The following is a 13,496-nucleotide window of genomic DNA, read 5'->3' as shown; positions in this document are numbered from 1 at the left end:
AGGTTCAGCGCTTTCTTAGGGATGCCAACCAAACCCGAAGCCTTGCTATCGCCGATCCTTCCACAAACCTGGCAGGCTAATAACTGCAATCTGCATCCCCACATAAGCGTTTCGCATCGCTTTAACTGCCGACTTCTGTAGTCTCGAAAGCTCAAATAACTTTTCCAGTGCTGCGCAGAGATCCTTCTTTGTGGTAACCTCAGTGATCTCCTTGCACTCGATAGTTTTTTTTGAGGGGTAGGGTAGATGAATGCATTTACGCACATAGTGTTGGACTCCCTGTTCGGTACGTTGCCGGACTATCAACTAAACAGCTCCACATCGTCAGAGAGCTAGCCTGGAACCTTTTGTCACATTACTTCGGGCTAATCCCCGAACTCTCTCACTTTGTGGAGCCTCCAAATCAGGGAATTCCTTTCACCAACAGGAGGGGAGAGAAGAGGAGAAAGGGAACTGTCAGTTCAAGGAACCTCTGCCATCCGGCTCCTCCACCGGTCAAGCTCTACCTTATTTGCAACGCGAAAGACTTCTCAGCATCTCCTCGACCATGTTGTCCAGAGAGAGATCCCGTGTGTTTATAAAAAACTGCTGACGAATCCCTTCCCACTTTCCACAAGAAGAAAAAGCGTGATGGGCGTCTTCCACAACTCCATTGCAAAACACCCAATCCGGGGATCGTGCCTTTCCAATCTTGGGCAGGTAAGACTGAAAACTTGCATGCCACACTTGAGTAAGGAAATAGTCAGTCTCACCATGCTTCCGATTCAGCCACGCACCTAAGTTACCGATGAGCCGCGCAGTTCATCTGCCTCTAGTTTCATTTTGCCACGAGATCTACTCGTCTAGAGTGCGTTGCCGTTCTTCGCGTGCAACCACCTCCCCTGGCTCATCTCCCTTGCGTTTGTATATGGCACTCGATAGTCACCCCCTGTCATCTGGCCCTTACTTTAGCCAGCTTGCCAAGGGATTTTTCCACCTAGCCCAATGCAGAAAATGCTACTCGCGAGTGGTCGTTCGCTCGCTGACATTCGTCACATCTATCTGGTGTTAGAATCAGATCGCTGGACTTGGCTTCCTCACATTTCTCCGTCATTGTCTGACAAACACTTCGTCAATCTAACGACCTCGCTCGACCAAATGGTGATCTAAGGAGTACCGAACTCCTGAAAGGATCGAGTACCGAAATCTTACAAAGACACCGCCGCGCCAGGTTGCAGTCTCTGGGATTCTCATCCACTAAAACCACTCTCATTTTCTCTCTTATCCTTCCCGACAGAGCCACCGCAAACCATTACTTTGCGGGGAGGACTACGCTTTAAGCAACTAAGTTCCTTCTGTATACTTTTGATTTTGGAGTTCACCGTACACCAGTTTCCCTCCGACTTCAGCATTTCCCCGACGATGTTCTGCGGGTTTATATTGACTTTCAGAGGGCCCTCCAGGCTTCTCAAGTCTGTGCAAAATCATGGACAATGGAACGTAACACGCCGGGTCCTTAGGTGTGCAACCACATTCCGGAAAAAAGGGAAAATCATCCAGCCCGAATTGGTGTAGATACTTCCTGCAGCCACCAAGTCCTGACAAGAATTGCGTCAGAAGGTAGTTAACCTCGCTGTGTCGTCACTGAATCCACTCCTCAATATGAGAAATCAAAGTGTGGCTCCAGCGACCCCTGTGCAAGTCATCCCACCGTTGTTGCCACTTTTCCAGCGACTGTCGCCTCGCCGCCTTTCTGTATCCTTTTCAGGAGGATTCCTCCCCCTTTTCTCGTACAGGCAGCGTACCTCACTTGTCAGAATGTCCATCGGGATCGTTCCCGCAATAATACACGCTGCGTCGCCTGATATTGTTCTGAAGGCAATGCACACCCTTAGCGCCACTAAACGGTAAGTCACGTTTACCCTCCTTCGATTACCCTCGCACGCTAGTGCTTATTTCCTTCCTTCATCAGCATTAATTTCGGAGGAGATCGCAGGGTCGTCGAATTTCTCCTAAATGGATCAAACACTAAGTCCTGCGACATGTCTCGACCAGGGGTCATCACCCCACTATAGGTTAATGAATGATCAGATTGTGAGGCATCTTTCCGTGTTTTTTGAACTGGCATTCTCGGGAATAATGTACCTGTACCGCACTGCAATTTTTCTCCCCTTTCTCTTTCATATTGGTTTCTTGTTCTGGGTGTCCTTCCTACCTACCCGACCATGCACACACACCTCCAAATGTGTACAAGTGCATATTCCTACGCATCCGCCGAGCATTCCCTTAGGAAGGGACGCGACTGATGGGAGATCTGACAACTCCACGTCTGTCTGTCTGTCTGCCCGTCACACGCATTTTTCTCGGAGTCGGTTACAGCGATTGTCACCAAATTTGGTGCAAAGGTGGGAGCTGTGAACACTCATGCATACAGTGAATCACATCCTGATATGTTGAATTGGGGGGGGGGGGGGGGGAGGTACCCTTACATGCAAAAGGGGAGTGCAGTTTTTTTTCACCAAATATAGTCATGTGGGGTATCAAATGAAAGGTCTCGGTTAGTATTTTCTAAAGCCGGTGTTAGTTTTGACATTTGTTGGAAAGGTCGGGAGTGCACAAAACCTTTCATACCCGAAGCGTCCAGGTTCCGATTTCTCGATTTGTTTTTTTATTATTTGGTTACGTTTTTTATCGATGGTATGATCTTGTAACCCTCGAACTCCAGCTAAAAGGGTTGATCAAATGCATTCATAGGACCTCCCCTGAATCCGTAGCACCGACCTCCTGATAGGGTGGAATTTCCAGTACAACTGGTCTGCCACCTGGGGTATATATTCCATTGCATATGGATGTTTTGTTGCCAGGTTCAGTGGACTTTGTATTAGATTGTCCGCTGGGAGGTCGGTCATGATTATAATAATGATTATTCTGGGCAACCACTGGGAGGTGTGAGCCCGCTTGATCCAGACATGGACAAGTATCGTCACTGGCCTTTGCCGAATTGAAAGCGGTCAGGAACTTTACCTTGTGTGTATGAACCCATTCAACCCCAATTGGGGACGAGCGTGGATAATGAAGGTCTGCTTTGAAATCAAATCCGTATACCCTCTATGAGGCAAATGAATCCAGGATAATCCAATCTGCTCTTTTATCAGATACCTGCACTCATGTCCCCTACTTAACGTTCCATATACTAGCATGCCAACTATTAGTTAATCTGCTGAAAGAACTACTTAATCCAAAGTTGAATTTGCTTTTAATGAATACCAACATCAACTTCCAGCTCCAGCGAAAATTCCAAATAGAAAGTAACTCTTGAAATTGCTAAAATGCATGCATAAAACTTTCACAAAAAAGTTATTAAATTTTACATGAGCTCAGTTGTATATGCATTCCCACAAAACGTGAACCCTCCAGGACTTTGTGCACCGAGGGCAGTCTACAAGCGGAAAACACGGCAATTGTACAAGGATGTAATCGTCAAGTGTGCGATATGTTTTCGCACCACACTTAAAACCGAGCAGGTTGCAAGGGTTGAATGAGTGCAAGTTGCATATTGCATATCAGCCGAGCGGAATCCACTCAGACATCATGCTACCCTTAGCTCTCTGCGACCCGACACTGCGTTTGGAAATGTTCTTTCTTGCATACAGGCGTCGCGGTTTCCGCCCTCCTTTCGGGACACCTACAATCTCGAATGTGAGTATGCATGTTGCAATTGCTATTCATGAAAAAAAACCGACTTTAGGCATCCAATTCAAAGGAAATTATCGTTGAAATTAAAATAATACAACGCCTGAATGCGCCGTTTTTCCTCATTCCGATTACGCCCGTCACTTCGACACGTAAAACAGGAAGCGTGAAGGTGTCGCCCGAACAGCAGCAAACACGAATTTTGCGGCGTCTAAGGTGGGAAGTGTGGGGGGATGAGGCAGAAAACCCCTTGGATGAATATTTTCTTGCAATCAATAAAAATTGCGTGAAACTGACACCTCGGTATCTGTATTACTTACCTTGAAATTTACCATCAGGTGAAGTGGACAGTAGATGAGCTGATACGAGTTGCCAATTTTTTCGAGCTCCGTGTCTTCCCCTATTTTTCTCGTGCAATATGTTCAGTTCCGTGACATCTAGGATTAGAATAAATTTGTAAGGTTTTCCAGTATTTTGCCGTTGAAGCCACTGTCCTGGATCAAATGTAACTCCAAGGAATACCTCAATCAATCGAAACCAAAACAGTGACTTCCTGGGTCTCGGTAACACCACTTAAAAACGACAACATCTTGGTTGAAATTGGCGCTGACCGTATTTCGACTAAGCCTCACAGCAGGAGGGAGACGTGTGATGCAGTTGGGATGAAGAAAAGCCGAAGGATAAACCATACACAATACGGAATATCTACTGGGCCAGTAGACAACTGGTCTGGAAGCTTGATGGCAAGAAGCCATACAAAAATCCTGATCCTGGTTCACTTGAAAACAAGTAGTGCTACTCATTCTAAATGGACTTGATAGGGAATATAACGAAAAGGATCAAATTTCACCCCATCATCACAATGAATTCCCGGAATAGCCTGTCCCTGGCTGTCCATTTGTTGTTCTCTCATTCCTTTCATTGTACATTTCGCACAATGAATGGCCCAATCCTTTCGGTTCTGGTCTCTGTTTACGCAATATCACGAGGAATTGATTTCATGTGATGGAAATGAACACAAACGGGTCGCATTGCAAAACCTCAATAGCAACAAAAAAACAAGAAAATTTGGCGAAAAGTTGATTGAAAAAAAATGCCAGACCCAAGCAAACGACCATTGAAGAATGGAGTCTGAAGTGGTTTCTTGAAATAAACCCCGAAAACTGGTTCGAGGTGTGAATCTATTTTTCATGTGATATTTGATATTCGCCGAAATGTGGTTTGATATTCTACCGATAAATCATGATTGCTTGAAATTAGATCGATGTCATTGATATTGAAGAAGACTGGGAGAAGTGAGGCTCCTTGGAGTGGACAAAATTTAACAAATTAATTAGCAAATTTTAGCATTCTGGAGAAATAGATATTCAAGTTAAATTCAGAATTGATTCAATATCGAATCAGATTTCAAGAGGAAAATCCAAAAATATAAAGATTTTTCTTAGAAATAGAGGAGACAACTCAATTTGGAAACTTCAGAAAAACCAGTTTCCAAAGCACACTTTCATTAATTACTATTTCTCAGAATATAGACGGAAATTCGAGAACATCCAAATTTAGCCTCCCGTAGAAAATTCAAGCTTAAGTGTAGAAGCATCTTCCTGGTTCATCCGGGTTCTCAGGAGGACAGTCGAAGGGCTCATCCAATCTAAAGCAATGTAAACACTTCCTTTAGCCTTCGCATCCCGTAAGAAACTGTGTCAGGCTCAGGGGCCCTTTTCGAACTCATCGTCACCTGGTTCATAGTGGTGCTCCAATTTTCTGCCCATAAAGGAGCCACACATAGTAAGATCCATTTCGCCACCCCTGCCATAACCAGCCTACTTTCAATAGTAGATATCGCCTTGGTAGACATGAGTTACATCCTCGTGCACAGTCCAAGTACCCCCTCGAAGGAGAACTTGATATCGAATATTAATTACCTCTAGGTATTGTATTTAATAACTAATTTTGAAAACCACATCATCTCTACCAACTAGGATTTTGATAGCACTGTTTTTCCTGCGATTGACAATAAAGGTCGGTGCCGTCTCTTCATCTGATGATTTAATGGCTTAAATAATTTCACTTCCATAAAAATCCACGTTTCGGCCAGCTTGGCAGCTACTCCCAGGTGCTCTGCTAAACCCCCCCTCTCCTGCCTCTAGGTTGCCAAACACTTTGTGGCGGAGTGAGCAACTTGCATGCAAAACGCACGTTGGGTGGATCCCTGGATCCCTGGTAGACCTCACATCCACCTTTGAGTCATCAGGGAAAATTTCAACCTGGGCAGAAATCACTTTTCCTCTCGGTTTTGAAGACCTTCGCGACCCACCTATTCATGCACTTCTTCAAAAAACCCCAACATCAATACCAAGCGTAGTCTGCCACTACTGGCTACTCGATCTTTTCTAATGTGCGTCCATTACCACTGCAAGAACTTTTAAACCGGAGTGTTTGTAGACCCTTCACACAGTGACTACAGACGTCTAAATGCTCAGAAGATTCCAGACCGATACCCCATTCCACTCATCCACGATTTTGCACACTCTATCACACTTAGTCAAGACAAATCATCAAATCCCTGTAGCTCTCAATGACATTCACCCTTCGAATTCACTTGGATGACTTTTGGAATGTGCACTCCTACGCAAACCTTTTAAAGACTGTGCATTTCCACTTCTATTTTGCATGTTTGGATGATGTTCAGAGCACCCGCTGTACATTATTCAACGTTTTGAGGCCGAGTTTCCTCGACTACCTGATTACCTCTGAAGACAGCCAACCAGACCCAATCAAAGTACAAGCAATTTCGAGCTTCCCGTTTCCAAAAACTATTATCGATCTGAGAAGGTTCTGGCGCATGTTAAATTTCTACCATCGTTCCTTGCCGTCAATGGATCCTTAACGCCTCCTTGATTGGACAATGATTCTCACTTGATTGTGTGGTCTCGGAGGCTGTCCAAGTGTTTGAGGCTACCAAGCAAAAGCTGGCCAATGTTACACTTCTGGTATTCCGTCAGCAAAATGCACCCGTATTCGTTGATTTGCTTCTCCGAAGTGCCACTCCTCTATAGAAAGCTCCAGATATATTCTGCTGCCATGTCCCCTTGAAGCAATAGAAAACCTTCTCTAAATCGACTAAAACAGGTTCTCTTTTTCGAAACCTCAACGATCATCGTCTTCTTCTACCCGCCGTCAAAGGTCTCAAATTCCCAAGATTAATGAAGCTCAGGGTAATTTACTCTCTTGAGTGCATTGATGGCCTAGCTAATTTCCTTTCTGTTAGATGGGACATTCCATATCTAGATGTTACGGGAGGTGAAACCTAATCATATGTCATCCGGTTAAGAAACGTGGCAACATATTCCCTTCTCTTACCAATTAAGCTGTTTGTCTTAGAGAATGGGAGATCAACCATTAACCTTTTCCACAGGACCATCGAAAGATTTGTGACCACATGCAAGTTCTTAAGTGATTCCAGCAACTAAATTCTAATTATTTGCATCAATTTCTGCTTTCCTAATTTGGGTAATAAGAAAAGCGTTCTTATCAAGACGAGCGCCACGCTGTGCTCCCTAAAAGTTTCTCTGCTACCGAAGCTCGAGGACATGACGCTCGCTCCTAATCGCAACAGTAAGAACCCTCAGTTCCGTACGTTCCTTGATCAGTCTTCATATCTCCACAGTCAGCCAAACAATATGTTGCCCCTCTAAAACGTGGTCAACACTCTCATTTTCACCCGAGGGGAGAGCGCTTTTCATGGCTGCCTAGTACTCACCGATCACGAAGATTATTTTCCTACTGTGGAATGACAGTTGGGTCCTATAAGCGATCTGCAAAGAGATCCTAACCCGATACGCAAGTGAAAGTAGCCGACCATCAAACAATGATTTCGCTCGAGGTCGATGTCATCGCCTCTCCTATTTTGCATATCCAGGAAGTATTTCCCAAATCTACGACCGATCGCGATGAGTCCGATATGATTAGATGTATGTTGCCAATCCAGTGAGACCAAACTGACATTATGGTAGTAGACGGCGCAAGCTGCAAAAACTCGCATACTTCTCATCATTGTTATTACAGTTCCCAAGACCGCGTTTCCCCATCACATGTCCCAGCAAGGTGTTATTAGAACCCACCCTGGCATTCAGATCTCCCATCGCGATCGTAATGTCACCTTTAGGAAACAAATCTTGGACAGTGTGGAGTTACTCACAGATAGCTTCCTTCTCCTCTGAATCAGAACACTGCACTACTAAGATGTACCTCATTTTGAACCGCAATCTCGCATCTCTAATACCGGTTTCCAGGACATGAGAGCGCGGCTAATGGATGCGGTAAGCAATATTGAGGCATGGTTACTTCTAGGAGACTTGCGAGAATGCAACTGGACAGTTTTGCAAGAGGAAGAGAATTGTTCCACAGAGTTCCATCAGAATGTAAAGCCTGAATCGCTGAAATTCTCACTGACGTTGGAGCAAGCAGACCAATCGTCATCGGAAAACGTTCGCGGATTCCAAAATCCAATTATAAACCTTTGACGAAACCAAAATGTCATTGCCAATAGATCAGTTCAATTCCGTAGCCACAAGATCGATTCGATTCCCTTTTAGATGACTTTTTTTAGGCAAGCAGGGAATACTGCTACAATCGCGTCCTTAGTTTGGTCCACCCGCACCGGTCTAAAAACAGCAAACAGGACTGGGATTACCTCTAGGCTGCCCGTAAGGCTCTTGGTAAGTAGTTTAGGAAACCATTAAATGTTAGGGATATACTGGACCTCATATGTGGGCTAAGACCCGACGTATAAAGACAACTCTATTTTTCGACAGGGACTATTTGCAACCCGCGCAAGTTAGGTCAGCAGAACGATGTTTTACAAGAAGGCGTTCTATATTATTTCACATCATCTCTTTATTCTTGCTGAATTCATGGAGGTGGATAAGGATATGGAGATTTTCCCAGGAAGTTCTGGGTTTGAAAATCAAGTATTTAGGTGATTTGACGTACTGGAATTAACAACAGGTTGGACATTATTTCGGTGAACGCCAATTTCGTGATTAGGATGCGGATATTTCAACGACGTCTTGCGGGTCCGTATCTCCAGCTTTAATCAAAACGGACTTACACCATCACCAAAAATTTCAAGAAAGTCGGCCTTTTTCGATTTGGAGGCCATTGTAGGTAAGACGGCAACAGTATCAAGCGGCCAGAGAACGAATGTTTGGAACTATAGAAATAATGACGCACAAACCTCTACGTTTATTTTAGCTGGCAAAGATCTGATCCACTGTGGAACCTGATTCTCCTTTCTGAAAAATATTTCGATCAATTTTGTTGGCCAGTCCTTGATTAGTTATGTCGCGTTTATCTTTTTGGTTCTTCATTTGAGGCCCATACGCAATGATTCCCAGTAATTACCTTCGGTGTTCGTCCTTTTTCGTCGAAAATAAAGTTGACTAGTTTTATATGCTTGGTGCTCATACCGTCTTGATCGCTCAGACTAATATCGCTTCTGTGCGTCCTTGTGAAGTGTCCGTACATGGAGCTTTTGGGGGCCCCTTTAATGATTTTTTTTTGATGAGGAGAGTGAACCCATACAGCTCGAACACGTGGCAGGTATCTCAGTCGTTCTCGTTTATGGTGGTTCTCTCCTTGGTTCCTGTGTCGGGGCGCTCTGGCCAATAATATCACGGGGGGATCCTGCTTACCCATGGTTAAAAACCGCAGATATTAACGTTTCGAGCTCGTAATTTCTTTCTTCTTGTCCCTTGACCTGGGACGTCTTCCATTAAGCATTTACTTTCTTTGCTAGAACACCGTGAATACGCATTAATGATAAATATGACTGCATCCGCCAAAAGGGCACACATCCCGACCAAATTCAGTTAATAATACTTTCTTATTAATTTTCTTTTAAATTGACCCATGAATTAAATTCCTAGAAATATAACATTTTGCAAAAATTGGAGGCAGAATATGAAGTTTCATATGAATTTATAGCATCCAAAAATATCATTGAATGTTAATATTATGTAGATTTATGCATATCCTCAACGCAAGAGGACAAGAAATCCAACTCCCAGCTTATTCTTCGAAATTTCATGGGGATAAAAATCATTGCACATCTTCGACCGGACGGTAATTGCGGGAGAAAAATTCGGCGCACAAGGTCTAATGTGAGTGCCGTGTATATGATGCAGTGTGTTGCTATGCGCCATGAGATGGGAGAACTCACACAAAAAAACCATTTAACGTCATGGGTCAAAGGTAGCCAATGACATTCCGTGCCCCTGGCCGCTGGATTTGCTCCTCCTCCGACCTAAGACAAAACTTAAAAAATAATACGCAATTGATGATTTCATAGCGGAGATGTGTTTTCCAGATTTCAGATGAAACCTCACAATCAACATAGAAAAGAGGGCAATGGCATTAACTTGCACAAGGTGGGAGAACTTCGGAGATTGTATGTTAAGTTTCTCTGTCGATCTTCTTATTCTTCAGTCTTTGTCCCCTTCACAAACAGGGCCGGCTCGTCATCATCGCTTGCAGCATTTTCTTCTATCAAGTATCTGATCTGGATGCACTCCCAAGGCTTTCAAATGGCCATCCAGTGTATCAAGCCAACGTTGTTTCAGCTTGCCTTTTGGTCGCTTACCATCGACTTCGATGTTCAAACCAATTTTGACAAGGGAGTTCTCGTTAGCGTGAATTACATGATTTCGAATGTGATCAAGGCGTATCTCGCCACTAGCCCAACACAACATCTTCATCTATATCACCGAAAGACGCCGTTCATTGTTTTTTATAGTCGGCCAACACTCAGAACCATAGAGAGCGTCATAAACGTCAATTAATTATTTTCTGGTTTTTAAGCAGTTAAGGTCTAACTCGCACCGTTCAATGTATGTGTAATGGGGGCGAACATAAAAGTCCGGTAACTTCTCCTCTCCGTTGGCCCTTTATTACTCCAACTGTTACGTCAAGTAAATGTCATTGGAAACTACTGAACTTTTCAAACCTTTTTTAACTCTTGTCTGCCCAGTTTTTGTGAATCCATTCGAAAAATTAATAATCAATTTAACAGAAGTCACGAAAACCCAAGAGCAATTTTCATTGAGAAGGAGTCCTTCTCTCACTAGAAATACTACTTACATAAATAGTCCATTTCTTTCCAGAAACTTGTAAAAGACATTTTCCCTTTGAACTCTTCTTAAGCTTAAGAAATCTTAAATATGTCACTCTGACCTAGTTTCCGAGCGATATCATCTTAAGAATGTTATTATTATAAAGTTCAGCGAACCCTCTCTCTCGGGGCAAATTGCTTGTGCACCGAAACTTTTCCCTATATCGGAAAATCTCATAAGGCGCCTGAGTGCAAACCGTCATCTACACAGAACAACTTCAAGGATGCATTCCTGCTTGATAAGAGCTTCTGAGCCGAGCGTCCCTTCAGGATGCACCTTGCTTCTGTGAACAGTTAAGTTCAACTATTCATTGGCATCTGGTAGAGAGGACGACAATGAGGTCTTTCTCGCTTTCCCTAATGTTTATGCATTATCAAGGACGGAATTTGCATTTACAGTGGAAAATTGTCTTGTTTGCAGTCTGGTGCAAACCTCGAAAAGGATTGTGTAATGGGCTTGCAAGCTTTAGGGTAGACAATATTCTAATGGTGCTTGAAGCCTGGGCGGGACGTTGCATTCTTTGTATTTTGGAGTCTAAGTAGATGATAACAATGGAGTCGGCAAAACTTGAGTGTTCTTTAATAACACATGCAAGGCTGCGTGTAGTGCTTTCAAGACGTTCATGTGTATTATCTGGAACTGCAACTAAGGGATGTGCATATGAAGGAATGGAACAGGGTGCTTGACGTCACCTGCTCCATAGTTCCTCAATAACGAGGCTTTCTATTTTAGAATTTATAGTCAACAGCTTTGGAATGTGCTCTATCTGCTTTGTAATTGAGGCAAGTTTAGTCCTCAAAGGAGCTAGCGTCATTAAGGAAGATTACACGTTGCACTATTTTTTTTCTTTTGTGTCGAGTAGGGAGGATGTCCTGCTCCTTTTTGCTGCAGTCATAATTTTAGCTTATTAACTTCTCCACCAATCTCGAGAAGTAATAGCCCAAAGGAGTTAGAAATAAGCTACCAGACAAGTCCCTATCATTTGAACGGGGTTTACTTAAATTGTGGAATAAAGTCCTTGCCCACTTATTGAAGGAAATAATAGGACATCTGTTTCAATCATCTCCGAAAAGGAATGCGAGCAATATAATAGCTAGATTCACCCTATGCAAATAATTTAAAACAAGTCTTGAACCCCAAAGCTAACGAAAAGGGGTAAAAGTACTTACGTTTTATGCGTCGAATGTTGTGCTTTTGAAATCAGACTGTTAGTGGGACTGTACATTTGCATAGAATCCTGCAAGATATGTATGAAAGGAGATTCTAAGCCTTTAATACATTATTCTTCTCAAACTCAGACGCAGTCAATGCGTTACTTAGAAGAATACAGCACTCTTTCATAGAGACGTCTATCTCAAAGGATTCGTATTTACATACATTATTTTTATCTCGTCTGAAACCCTTATTTGGTTCTAGGCCTGGAATGTCCTGAAGACTAAATTTCAAAGAAAGACGTGACATCTGTTGCTCACAAACTCACAGAATATCTCACCTTTTTAACATTCTTTTTATCAACTCTACTAAAGATAGATTTTTAACGCAATGGTTCCAAAAATTATATTTTATTTAGTCCGGAACTGTGAAGGCATCCATTTTCTTTTGAGAAGATATTTTTTTGAATTCAGATATAAATGCCTCAAAGTTTATCTAAAACAATATCTAGATAGTATCAATCCACTAAATTCATAATACTTTTTTTATTTTTTCAGGTAAGATATCTCCACTTATACATATGGACTAAGTAGGAAGGAAAATTCTTGGAAACGAGATCAATTGTAAGGGTTTGTATCTTCTTCTTTCTTTTTCTTCAGCCTTTGTCCCGTTCACAAGCGGGTCGGCTCGAATTGTAAGGGTATCAACATATTATTTTGTGAATTAAAAACATCTTTCTTTCAAATTGTAGCAACCCTTTTTCCATATATGAACCCTTACTGATAGATCGAAGCTTCAATATATATATATATATGGCGTACGTGGGTAATCCCGTCCTGAATTGCAAACGCAGGGCTGCTTGCAACCAGGCGCATGTCATGGGTTGCGGATAATGACATGACCCAGCGGCTCAACTACGAATATCGCAAGATGATCTTGTAAATAACTAGTCGTGGACAAGCAGAAGGTTTCCATTTGTGTTCGTCTTCCCTAACCTATCCTTCCCTTTCTGGGGAAGTAAACCTCGTTAACAAATCCGTAATCCGGGATGAAGCAATCGACGCGCCTATCGGATGAACTGCAGTGACGTTACATTGTATTTCAGCGGCTCCCCGCTAAATACCTTCGCTACCCTTGGAGGTAACCAGGGGGCACTGCAAGATTGGGGCTCTATTGTAGGGCTGACTGCTTCCCCAATACTCGTAGAAGTAAAATTGAGGGCATTTTAAACAATTTTAATAGGACCCCACGGACACGAAGACAGTACCCAACATGGTTAAGAGTTGCTCAATAATATCAGAGCGGCTCTTCACCCTTAGATATTTTGGCGGTTATACCGTCAATCACCAGGAACGGAAGACCTAAGCTTCGTATGGTTTGTACGAACCATCTCAATGAATTTATCGTCCACGCCTATTACCGTGTCACGGATGTGGAACGGAATCCACCAGGGTACAGACACCAACTACATGCCGTGTTCCTAACCCGATTTCCGGAACTATG

General features: G+C 43.1%; 1 protein-coding gene across 3 annotated transcripts in view; it reads left to right on the top strand.

Annotated features, from left to right (window-relative positions):
• LOC119649847 overlaps window positions 1–13,496 on the top strand; it is a 467,192-nt gene that overhangs the window by 198,021 nt on the left and 255,675 nt on the right. The window contains exon 1 of one of the 3 annotated variants that reach the window (XM_038052204.1): window positions 12,604–12,622. The exons of the other annotated variants lie outside the window; for them this stretch is intronic. The gene's annotated coding sequence lies outside the window, so the exon portion shown is untranslated. Of the gene's footprint in view, window positions 1–12,603; window positions 12,623–13,496 lie in introns of those variants that run through there. 3 annotated transcript variants of the gene reach the window in all.

The sequence above is a fragment of the Hermetia illucens genome, chromosome 2, assembly GCF_905115235.1.
Source record: "Hermetia illucens chromosome 2, iHerIll2.2.curated.20191125, whole genome shotgun sequence".
Lineage (NCBI taxonomy): Eukaryota > Metazoa > Arthropoda > Insecta > Diptera > Stratiomyidae > Hermetia > Hermetia illucens.
This window is presented reverse-complemented; position numbering and strand designations above follow the sequence as displayed.